The sequence below is a fragment of the Macrotis lagotis genome, chromosome 2, assembly GCF_037893015.1.
Source record: "Macrotis lagotis isolate mMagLag1 chromosome 2, bilby.v1.9.chrom.fasta, whole genome shotgun sequence".
NCBI classification, from domain to species: domain Eukaryota; kingdom Metazoa; phylum Chordata; class Mammalia; order Peramelemorphia; family Peramelidae; genus Macrotis; species Macrotis lagotis.
The window spans coordinates 110,150,508-110,164,257 of NC_133659.1; positions in this window are offsets into that span (position 1 = coordinate 110,150,508).

Consider the following 13,750-nt stretch of genomic DNA (forward strand, 5'->3'; position numbering starts at 1 on the left):
GTTCATCTGGAAAAGGAGATAAAAAAACTCTCTGAAGAAAATAACTCCTTTGAATGCAGAATGGAACTAAAGGAAGCTGAAGACTGCAAGAAATCAAGAAGAAATAAAACTTTCCCAAAAAAGCCAAAAATTAGAAGAAGATGTGAACTATCTCATTGGAAAAAACAACCAGCTTCAAAAACAGATCCAGAAGAAATAATTTTAAAATTATTGGGCTACCTAAAATTCATAACCTGGAAAAGAGCCCAGACTTCATTTTTCAAGAAATAATAATACAGTAAAATGACCTGAGATCTTAGAAGCAGAGGGTAAAATAGAAATTGAGGGAATTCACTAGTCACCTCCAGAAAGAGATCCCAAAAGAAAAACTTCCAGGAATATTATAGCCAAATTCCAAAGTCAAAATTCCAAGTCAAAGAGAAAATTCTAAAAGCTGCCAGAAACAAACAATTCAACTACCCAGGCTCCATAGTCAGGATTACACAGGATCTGGCAGCATCTACATTAAGGACTTGTAGGGATTGCAATATGATATTCCAGAAAGCAAAAGATCTTGGTTTACAAGCAAGAATCAACTACCCACCAAAACTGAACATCTTCTTTCAGGGAAAAAGACGGATTTTCGAGGAAATAGGGGACTTTCAAATTTTCCTTTTGAAACAAAGTTTGAACCCCAAGTGCAGGACTCTGGTGAACCATAGAGGGAGTGGAAGAGAAGGGCTAACTATGAGAAACTTAATAATATTGAACTGTTTGTATTTTTGCACAGGAAGAAGATAGTGATAACTCACATGCACTTTCTCATTTATAAGAGCAGTTAGAAAGAGCATATATAGATAGGACATAGGAAGGAGTGGAATATAGTGGTGTAATATAATAAAAAGATGGGAGTCAATGGATGATAAAGGAAAGTACCGGGAGAAAGTAAATGGAGATGAAGAAGAAACTAAGAAATTTCACATAAGAGTCAAGAAAAAGCTTTTTCAAAAGAGTGGAAAGGGGGAAGGCAGGGGGGGAATGAGTCAGTTTCATTCTCATCAGAAATGGCTCAAAGAGGAAATAACATACACACTTAAAAGGGTGAGGAAATCTATCTTACCCTTGACAAAAATGAGAAGAAATGGATGGGATAAGGGGGAATGAGGGAAGGGAAGGGGGTAATAGATGATAGAAGAGAGGGAAGATTGAGGGGGAGGGTACTCACATACAACACACTTTTGGACAGGGCCAGGATGAAAGGAGAGAGAGAGAATAGAATAAATGAGATTGGGGAGGAATAGAAGTACAGCTAGTAATAGCAACTGTGGGAAAAATATTGAAGCAATTTCTCTGGTGGATTATGATAAAGAAAGCAACTCACCCAAGAGATAGAGCCATTGGAATCTGAACACAGACTGAAGTACATTCTCTCTCTCTCTCTCTCTCTCTCTCTCTCTCTCTCTCACACACACACACACACACACACACATACACACACACATTATTCTTGAGATTTCTCATGTTCTTGGGGGGTTATGTTTACTTTTATAACAAAATTATTGTAATAATAGTAATAATAAATAAAAATAAAATAAAATAATTGGGGACAACATAATATATTTGGGAGTCTATCAACCAAGAAAAACCAAGAACTATATGAGTACAATTGCAAAATACTTTTAACACAAATAAATTCAGCTCTAAACAATTGGGGAAATGTCAGTTGTTCATGTGTAGGCCAAACTGATACAATAAAAGTGACAATTCAACCTAAATTAAATTACTTATTCTGTGCTATATCAATCAATTTGCAAAAATATTACTTTTATTGAACTAGAAATAATTGTAACAATATTCATCTGGAGGAACATTTGGTCAAGAATATCAAGGGGATCAATGATAAAAATTAAAAAGAAGGTGATCTAGATCTAAATCTATATTATAAAGCAGCAGTCATAAAACCTGTCTGGTACTAGATATGAAATAGAGTGGTGAATCAGTGGAATAGATTAAATACTAAAGAAGCAGTAGCGATGACTATAGTAACCTACTGTTTGATTAACCCAAAGTCTACAACATCTGCGATAAAAACTTCAACTTGACAAAAACTGCTGGGAAAACTATAAAATAATGTGGCAGAAGCTAAACCTTGACCCATATTTGACACTTATAACAAGATAAGGTCAAAATGGGCCACAGAATTTAGACAGAAAGGGTGATACCAAGTGTCTCATAGGAGAACAAAGAATAATTTTTCTGTCAGAAGGAATGGAGGCAAGTTTATGAGTTAGAATACATTAAAGATTACAAAATGGATAATTCTGATTACATTGAATTAAAAAGGTCTTGCACAAATAAAACCAATGCAACTAAGATTAGGATCATAGAAAACTGGGAAACAATTTTTACAGATAAAGGTTTCATTTCTAAAATATATAGAGAACTGAATCAAATTTATGAGGATAAATCATTCTGCAACTGAAAAACTGACCAAAGGAAATGAGTAGGAACTTTTCAGTGAAGAAATTAAAGCTATCTATAGTCAAAAGAAATAATTGCTCTAAAGAATTTTTGATTAGTGAAATGGAAATTAAGACAACTCTGCAATACTACTTCACAGTTATCAGATTGACTAAAATGATAAAAGAGGAAAATGAGTGATGTTGCAGAGGATGAGGGAAAACTGAGATGATAATGCATTGTTGGTGGAGTTGTGAACTGATTGAAATAAAGTGATCAGCCAAACAACTTTCTTTAAAGTATGTATACTAAAGTAGTAAAGTAAAAACAAGTACAATACATTTATCCCCTCCTCCACCATTCTGTAACACTCTCATCAGTACATATGATGTCCAGGGGAAAGTTTAGGGTCAAACTAAGCAAATTCATGTAAAAGAAGAAGTACCTTACAGTTTCTGCCCACTGGAAGTCATTTTCTCCCCTCTATGTGGGTATTCATGAATTTCCACTTCATTTTAGCATGACTTTCTTCCAAGCTAATTGTCATACTTGAAGCTCCATTTCCTCAATTGACCTAGGTTACATTTAGCTTCCCATATATAGTTTTCAAGTTCATATTAGCTTTCTCTGGTTTTATTGGGGGGGGGTGCAGCAGGGGTGGGGGGGTGGGGGGAAGACAGATGTATTCTTTCCTTCCTCCTCCAACCATTTCCTCTCAGGAGTTTTGCTGAGTTGTTCTCTTTGTTGTTTAGACAATCTTAGGTTCCAAATGACTCTATTTTATAGAATACCTAGGGGGCATGATAGGTCATTCATTAGTTTAATGGCATTGATTGGCTGATTGATTGGAGATGTCTAGGCCTTGTTTACACCTTGGTTCAAATACCTGATTGATTCAACAAATACTTCTTCATCTATTAAAAGTATCAAAATGTAGAATTTTGCCAATAGGAATGGAATCTTTGATTGATTGATTGATTTAATTCACCCTCACATTTTTACAATAATGATGATATACTATACATAAATAAAGTAGATCCATAAATAAAACAACATTTTTATTTAAAACATGATAGGGATATAATTATAAAAATTGATATTTATCAGAGGAAAAGTTTATACTCATTTGGGTCCTATCTTCTAAGTAAAAATATATGGTTTCTAAATCAAAGAAAGTCAGACTAGGGGCAGCTAGGTAGAGTAGTAGATACAACACTAGCCCTGCAGTCAGGAGAACCCGAGTTCAAATGTAGCCTCAGACATTTAACAATTACCTAACTGTGTGACCTTGGGCAAACCACTTAATGCTATTTGCCTTGCAAAACACCTAAAAAAGTCAGACTAAAACAATAATATTAATTTGATGCATACTGTTATATGAAACTAAGCTATAGGATTCTACTGAAAATATATCAAATAATACTTTCATTTTGCATAATCTTCATTCAGTAGTATCAAAATGTGATTTGTACTCAACAAGTGTAAAATTCTTAATATACCAAATCAAACTAGGCACTGAGATCATATCAAACCAGTGAATAAAAGTCACATTTGAAAATATCTTGGTCTAATCATTGCATGACACATTGAACATAAAGCTATCAGGGAAAAAGCTGTAGCTGAATACATTAAGAAATTTTCTGATACTCTTAAATCTGATTCTATAAGAAGAATGCATGTTGTTGTCAGTCTTAATGTACACTTTTAGAATTGAATGATGAAATATATTTGCCAAATATCCTAATCAAACCTATACAATATCAACAAGATTCAGAGCTCATTACCCTAAGGCACCTCAAGAAAGATGAAAGAAAAAAAAATTGAGAAGAATTGATAGATATTTGCAGAGCACATGATAAGCAGTTCAAAAAACATAGAAAATATTCATGTAACACAAAGATAATATGTCTATAAGAGACAAAACTAAAAACATTGGATTAGTAGATTGTAAATAAATATATTACTTTCTATGGAGACAACAAAATGGCTAAATTCAATGGACCTTCCATGGATAACATTAGAAAGAACTCTACTGAAAATGTAATAAAAAGAAGTATCACACTGATAATTGGGTCATGAAGATCTGTTTATAAAAATGTATGGGCTTTATGATGGCAATTAAGGACCAGGTCAGCACCACCAGGAATTAAAGATGGTTTATATTAAATACTTAAAACCAAAGCATATTACATTAGAAAAGAATGGAAACTGCACAGTATATCCCCACAGATGGCAAAAATGTAATACCTTGCCCAGGATCACATAGCTAGTAAGTGTAGGAGGTTGGATTTGAACTCAGGGATTCTTTATATTAGGCACCACTTTATACATACAATGAGACCTAGCATGATCTTATAGAAGGAGCCATGAGTACAGCATCAGAACATCTCACTTCAAATTCCAAGGTATTAGAGTCAGAGAGCAGCATTCAAATCCTTTCACTGACCTACTACTTGTATAAGCTTGAAAAAAAAATTAAACTCTTTGGATCTTAGTTCCTTTACATGTCAAATAAGAGGAGTGGATTAGATGACCTGAAATCAGTTATAGCTTTGTGTTTTTATGCTCCCCAACAATGTGGCAATAAGAACCTAACACTATAGAATTTGTATTGAGGATGCTTTAAAGGATGCATGTATTAAGACTAAAGTTTATAATAATTTAAAGTTTATGATTAGATAATAATACCTGATAGATTAAACATTCTAATAGTTACATTCAACTACAAAAAAGTTACTTTATCCACCTGGGAAATTTTCTGAAAAGCATTAAAAATAAAAGAATAATATTGGGATAGAGAATTTTCCTTGAACTATTTCTGCCTGAATTCACCCAGAATTCCATCAAATAAGATGAGAAAATTGATTTTCTATAATAATAGTAATAATGATAACTGCCATTTATCAAATAGTAATAGTAATATCTGTATATTCTTTGAGGATTATAAAGCATTTTTAGAGATTCCATTTGATATCCATAGCACTTCAGAGGCAGCTTGGCAAATTGGATAGAGTAGACTACAAAGTAATAAAGACTAAAGTTCAAATTATGCTTTTTGACTGTGTGTCCCTAGGCAAGTCATTAAACTTTTAATGCCCAGGCAGTTGTCTAAGAATATAGGTTGCAAAGGAGATGCTCATTTGCATGAAAACAGTGGATTTTTCCATTACAAATCTCCCATACCAATGAAATTAATGATCAAACTTTTATTTGTTTGTTTTTTTACAGGATAGTATTTTACAACTAACAAAATGCTTTGAATTCCTCATGTCATTTAGGATTCATATAAGTTCTAAGAAATATGTCCTTTTCTGTTGTTTTGGTTCAGATCTGTGATTTCTTCAGTGCTGAAAATTGGTGGATATATTTCCTCCACAGTTGGCAGGAAACAAGTATTTTTTAAGTTCCTATAACATGCTAGGTACCATAAACATCGGGGATAAAAATATAAGCAAAAGAAGAAAAACAGCCCCTACTCTCAAGGCTTACATTTTTCTAGAAGAAAATAACACCATAAAAGGGAGCTGAAAGGGCATTGGGAAAAGGTATCTGCTCAGGGTTGTGGCAGCCATTAACAAAATGAAACATGGCTAATCTGGGTCTGTCCCCAAAATAGAGGCCCCAAAAGGAAGTCACCAATGGGGAAAGAAGGCTGACAGGACAGAGATGATTTTTCAGAGTGATAGATTCCCTGGTGCTGAGGGAAGTTCCAGGTGAAGAGCCTATAGAGACAAAATATTAGAAGCATGACTAGCTTCAGTCTATCCTCAAAAATGTTGAACCCAAAAGGAATTTACCCATTACTAAATTCACCTATACAGACAGACTAGTCCCTCTTCTGTAATTTACTGCAATAGGAAATTGCCTGGAACAGTAAAAATCAAATGGGGGAAGGAAGAAATAAACATTTATATAGTCTCTACTATTTTCTAAGCACTAATATTTGTTGTTGTTGTTGTTCTTTGAAAGGCAATGGGTTTAAGTGACTTACCCAAGGTCATACAGCTAGGTAATTATTTAAAAGTGTCTGAGGTCAAATTTGAATTCAGGTCCTCCTAACTCCAAGGCTGATATTCTATCCATTGTACTACCTAGATGCCCTCAAAGCAGTACTATTGCCTTTGAGGAAACTCAGGCAATGGTTAATTTACTAAGCATCTAAGGCTAGATTTGAACTCCAGTCTTTTTTTTTTTTTTAGGTTTTTGCAAGGCAAATGGGGTTAAGTGGCTTGCCCAAGGCCACACAGCTAGGTAATTAAGTGTCTGAGACCACTCCTGACTCCAGAGCCAGTGCTTTTATCCACTGAACCACCTAGCTGCCCTGAACTCCAGTCTTATGACTCCAGGGTCAGTACTCTATCCACTTACATCACCTAGGTTACTCCTGGTCATTCAACTACTCCACACAACACCTGAATGCAGTCTTCCTTAACTTCAAAGCCAATTTTCTATCCACTACTTTTCAGGGGTAATTCTCGTTTTTATATAATTAGAAAACTGAGACTCAGAGGTTAATTGCTTTCCCATGATCACACAGAGTATCGAAGTCAGGATTTGAACCCAGCTTTTTCAGATACTAAATCCAGCAATAAATCCAAAATAAATTGATTATCAAAGTACAGAGGGAACTGAAAGGGAGACTATGTTATCTAGTCTAATTTCTTCATTTTACAAGTGATGGAGTGAAGTTGGCACTTTCTGTCTATATATCTAGTTCCTACTGACTATATATATATATTTTTTTCAATGGTTTGAATTTTTTTACTTTATTATGATAGGTAAGGGTTTTTTTTTACTTTATTATTAAATCCATTTTTTAACTTCATTATGATATGTAAGAGGCTGAAAATGGAAGGGAAGAGAATAAAGGAGGGACAAAAAGGAAATAAAGACATGTATTCATCTGTCTAACTTCTCTAACTTCAATGTATCTGACTGAAGCCTAAGGAGCTATCATGATAGCAAACTCTAAAGTTAATCCTTTAAATTAAGTCCAAATAAAAGCTAATATTGCATTATAAATATAAATGTGAGAGGCCTCTGGTCTTTCACTTGGATTTCCAGTAAGTTAGGTACAAATGCAAAATAAGGGTACTTTCCTGAAGGACATATCTTGATATTTAGGAGTTATCAGAGCCTTCTCCCAAGGTAGCTAGACTACAGCATGAAATCAATGATTCTCAAGCATTAACAGATTTTTTTTAAGTGAATGGGGTTGTTTTAAAAAGAAAACCAGGGAACCCATGAAGAAGAGGACATATTTCTCTTCCTAGTGGCAGCAGCCTCAGGCCTTGGCAGCTGCTGCCAAAATTGAAGTTGAGGTTGATACCTTGGGCAATTCCCAGCTCACTCTCTGACTTGTTCAGGCTCCTTATAAAAGTGACAAACTGATGATTGTCACAAATCTCACTTCACTTCTAATTACAGTTTACAACTTCCCATTTTCCCCCACCAAAATAGCAGAGACACAGCCGCTGCTTGTGGTAACTGACAAATATTCACATAGAGAAAAGCCGATAAATGATTTAATATGAGAAGCTTGATGAGGGAAGAAAATATTTCCTTTTCTTTCTTGAATCAATGATTCCTATCACCTTGGCCCAAAGAAAAAAATGTCTGTCTACATAAGACAATTAGAAATTCTTAAAGTTGGAATGGATCCTAGAGTCTGTCTAGTGCAACCTCACACCCCAAAACAGTCAATGTAACAAATATAATCTCTATCTAGTCCCTGAAATAATTAAGTGATAATGGAGGAGGTTCAAATATGACTCCTTCCTAGAAAGAGCTTACAAATTTTGTTTATTGGCTGATAAGACATATGCATAGATATTTGTGGAAGGATTAGATGGATTGATGGATGGATAGATGGATGGATGGATGGATGGATGAATGGATGGATGGATGGATGGATGGATGGATGGATGGATGGATGGATGGATAGATGGATGGGTGAATGGATAGATGGATGTATGGATGGATAGTTGGATGAATAAATTAAATTAATGCTATAGTAAATGTATACAAAATGCTGTTATCTCAAAGACAACTTGTCTCATCTGAAATTCCCTGTGATTGTCCAGGGCACCACTTTCTCCCCATTCACACAGGCTCACAAATTCATTGTCTTTCTTGACTCTTCATTCTCATTCATCTCACATAGTCAATTAATTTCCAAATCTTTTGACTCCTATCTTCACAGCATCTCTTGTACATGCCCCCTCCTCTCTACTCACATAGCTAAATCCCTAGTTTAACTAGACTATTGGAATAGCCCTCTAATTGGACTGCCAACCTTAAGACTTTCCCACTTCCAATACATCCTACATATGACTGCCCAAATGACTTTTCTAAACCACAGATCTGATCTTGTCAGAAGGAACTCCAGTGATTCCCTCTGACCCTTAGGATGAAATATAAACTCTTCCATTTGACATAATCCAGACTCTGCTTATCTTTCCAGTCTATGTCAGCTCTTCATGCACTCTATGGTTTAGCAACTTTCTGTTGTTCCTTCAACACAATGTATTATGTTCTGTTTCTATGTCTTTGCCCTAGCTGTCCCCTATGCTGGAATGCTCTTGCTCCACTTAGTTTCCCTAACTTCCTTCATGACTTGATTCAAGTCCTACAGGAGAATACAAGTCCTGCAGGAGGCCCTTCTCAATGTCTCTAACTTCTCCTTTTAAAATTTTATTTATTTAAAGCAATGGGATTAAGTGACTTGCCCAAGATCACACAGCTAGGTAATTATTAAGTGTCTGAGGTTGGTTTTGAACTCAGGTCTCTTGACTCCAGGCCAGTGCTCTATCCACTGCACCACCTAGCTGCCCCTCTCCCTACCTTCTAATGTGTCTCTGATTTGCTTCCATCTACTCTGTACATATCTTGTATGTACATGCTTATTGGCATGTTATTTCCCCCTTAGGATGAAAGTTTCTTGTGTGTCAGGACAGATTTTTTTTCCTTTTTTTTTGAACTGGATCTTGAAGGAAAAATAGGATTTGGATATTTAGAGATTTAGGAGTTAGATATTAGTTATATGGGGGACTGGTTATAATAAGTCTTCCTTCTAACATTGTTTTCCAGCTTTGGGGAAGGGAGTACTTCAGACACTATAACTATTCCAATATGGATTATATTTTCTTTGCCCCACCTCAAATATATTTTAGCTGGTAGGTCCTGGAATCAATTATCCTAACAGACATTATCACTGGATGAATTTATAGCTCCTTTCTAGGGATTTACAGTCCAGAAAGATCAATGTAATCTCTTCAGATCTCTCCATTTTCTTGGATAAAATAGAAATGATACTGGCTCTTTATGATTGACTCTTGCAGAAGGAAGCCACTTGAAGATAAGCAAAACACATACATAAAGGAAAGAATACTTTGACCTCCTATAAAAGGTTTTCTGGAACCAGTTCAAATTGACTTATAATAGCTGCTTGGTAAAATGGATAGAGCCCAGACCTGGAGTCAGGAAGACCTGAGTTCAAATCTGCCTATAGACCCTTCTTAGCTATGTGATCCTGGACAAGTCATGTAACCCTGTTTACCTCTATTTCCTCATCTGTGAAATGAGCTGAAAAATAAAATGGGAGACTTGTCCAGTATCTTTGTCAAGAAAACTGAAAATGTGGTCAGGAAGAATACATCATGACTGAAAATAAATAAATAACAACAAATATTGGTAAATTTATGTCATGAGGATCCTAATTATTTCTTCAGGTTCCGAAAATTGAAGATATGATTATTCAGATACTGCCAATAAACTTTGAAAGAATAAGGAGAATGGGGAAAAATAACAGGTTGTAGAAGAGAAAATAAAGAACTATTTTTTTTACTGTGCCTATTTGTTACAAAAAGTTTGTATTGTTCTTTCTTTTTTCCATCCTGACTTTATTTTTTCAGGGATTTGAAGACATTTATGCAAAACATAGACTCACTAGTAAATGATAAAAGCAACATACTCTCATTTGTCTCATTTTTACTCACACAGGGGAAGACTTGCAGCTTAACTTGAGATACCCTAAGGGCATATAGAGGCAAGCAAAGATACAACAGGATCACAGTCAGTAGAGAGTTAGGGAGATCTGTTGAAGCTCTGTCCAGACAAGACATATCTATAACTAGGGAAGTTGAAAAGCTGATGGAGCTTGAATGAGTGATATTTTATGCTTTGGCAAGTGAAGGAAAGGATATCAATGACCACACTATAAGCACATTCCTGATCAGGTGCATAAGTTATATGTTTTCATTATTCCTCCTGGTTCTATGTGAGAAGATCTGGGCTGACTGAGAAATTCAAGCTGAGAAAGACAAGGGATAAATGCTTTATATAGAGAGAAACTGGGCCTCAACCATCCTTATTTTCCCTTTTTGCAATGTCAAAAAATGATTTAGGCAATCAACAGGAATTTATATTTATAAGTATATATATATATATACATATATATATTATATTTATATTATGCCATGCACAAATGTTAGTCTTTACATGTATCACTATTGTCTTTCAAGTTATAAGTATTCAAGTATACAGAAGTATTGTTCTTGGTCAACCAAGACTGCTTTTCAGGTTTACTTTGAATCTGATTTTCACTGATTCTGACTTCTACTACAATGTTCTTTCTATTCCAATACAACCTACCTAAGAAGATCAGTATGTAGTTCAAACAGAATAATGCATGTTTATTCTTATAAATTAGACCATAATTGTATTAGTATAAGGAATGCCCTGGGAGGAACTTCCTCTATCAATGCAGGTTGGCACTGTCTCTGCTAATGTCTTAGAGATGTCTGGGTTCACTGAGTCATTAAATGACTTACCTAGAGTCATACAGTCTGTATTACAAATAGAATTTATTCACATGCTGTGAAAATTTTGTTTGACATAAATTGTCATACAAATGTTTTCTTATCATCATCACTACTCTATTTTTGCTTTTCATTCCCTTACTATATCCTGAGTACTCTCCTTTGGATGCACTACTATTCATTATTATCCCATTTAAATTATGATGCTTAGAATTTAAAATGACAATCTAGATGTATTCTAAACATGGAATATTTTGCTTGTTTTAGATATTGCATGTCAATTGAGGTAGCCTAACAAAGTCATGTCACACTGAAAATTCATCTTAATGCTTTTAATCAACCAGATTCAGATATTTTCCATATAAACTGTTTGATACCAAATAGACTTGACCAATGTCATGTAAAACCAGGAGGGTATTAGAGTTGTGACTCCATAGCTGAAGTTCCATCAGAAGAAATATAAAATTTGACCACAGAATACTGAATATAAAAACACACATGTCCCCATAGATCAGTTGAATTTGGCAGGTTGAGATAGTCATTAGACCTGATTTGGTACCTTGCTCATTTCTCAGTACTGAACTATAGTATCATAACCCCTGGACCGCATTTCTTACTAGTTTTTTTTCACATATATCATTGTGATTCCTAATTTTGACTTTTCCTTTCTTTCAGATGTACCTGTCCCCTATTGCCCTTTCAGAATCATCTACATAATCTTGATTTTTGAAATAATAGGGAATGCCTATTTACATTGTTACATCATTTCCACTCAAATCCTATTCCCTAGTCCAATTCCCTAGTTTGGGGACAATTCAGCATCATGGACATCTCAGCTATAGTCCTGAGGAAAAAAGGACCAGAAAAAATTGTGTGTGAGGCAGGTTTTCCTATTCTGAATTTGAGTAATTGATTAATATTAAACCTAGAACAAAAATTTGTTTCTCTTTCCTGAAATATTTTTATCTTGATTTCAATTCATTATTCCAACCAGTGTAGATCTTCTTCAATCCTGATTCTATAATTCAATGGATTAAAATTCTTCAAGATAGGTACTCACATAAATTAGTAATCACATCAATGTATCTGACCCCTCTAATGAAACAGATTGCAGCTGATTCATAACAGTCTATACTCAAAGAGTCTTACCATGGTACTTCATAAGTGTGCCCCAGGAAACTCAAACATATTCTTTGTTTTCTCTTGACTTTATGAAGCTATCTATCCAACAGGGTATGTGTGTGAATAGATATGTATATGTATATATATATATATATATATATATATATATATATATATATATATATAAATATATAATTTTAAAATATTTAGTTCTTTAAATGTATAGCATATATATGTATATATTGTTATAGTTATACATACAGACAGATATAACATTCACCTTATTTATCAGAGCTGTAGGAGGAGGAAGGGCTGATGGAGAGGATGTAACAATACAGAGAGAGAGAGAGAGAGACTAGGTTAAGGGAGGCAAGAATCAGAAGCAAAACAAATTTTTGAGGAGAGGATAGGGAAAATGTTATCAGTCTTGACAGAGGATACAACCCTGTGGTATACCACTATGAACTTCCAAAAATGTGGATAACAATTTACAGAATAACCTTCTTTGGATCCAGAATTTTGGGAAATTTCAAATCCACCTAAAGCTACAAATATTCAGTCGATCTTTCTTTGTCTTCTCTACAAAAATATGAGTGATTTTGTTAAATTCTTCCATACAATCTAAGTATAACATATTCACAGAATTTCCTGAATCTGTGAGTTTAGTATCCCTTCTAATAGAGGAAATTATAGGTGTATGACTTAATTTTAGTGAATATATACTAGCTTCTAGTCATCACAATTTCCTTTTCAAATGCTCAAAAAAACCAAAACTTTTTCACCAAGCCCCAGCATAATAGCACTCTAATCAAATGTTGACCTCCTTACTGTTCAAAAACATGCCTCAGGTTAAATTATTCACTTTATATACCCCTACTCTATCTCATTAGCCTATACAAATATTGTATCACTCAAGACCCAACTCAAAATATATATCCTCTACAAAACTTTCCCCATGCTTCTCTTTACTTTCTCTGAATCTCTCTTGCAATTACCATCCTGAATTTAGCACTGAATTATCTACTGTTTGCTATGGTGTGGTATTTCCAATGTATTTACTTCTTCTCCTCTCTACTGATCATAATCCCCTTGAAGGTAGAAGCTACATCTTCCACTTTTTCCTTTGTCCCCATAGTATTGTGATTAAGTGATTCTGAGCTGGGAGAATGGTCCCTGTAAACTTTAGATCCTCAGTGAAATAACAATAACTGATAGTTTCAACATATAACATTTAGGTTATCAAGTTATCAATCAGCATCACATTGGTTTATATCTGTCCCACTCTCTCCCTGCCCCATCCACTTATGAAATCAAAAGGGCCAATATAATACAACCCTTTACAATAACAACAGGTAAATAGAGTGCCTTCT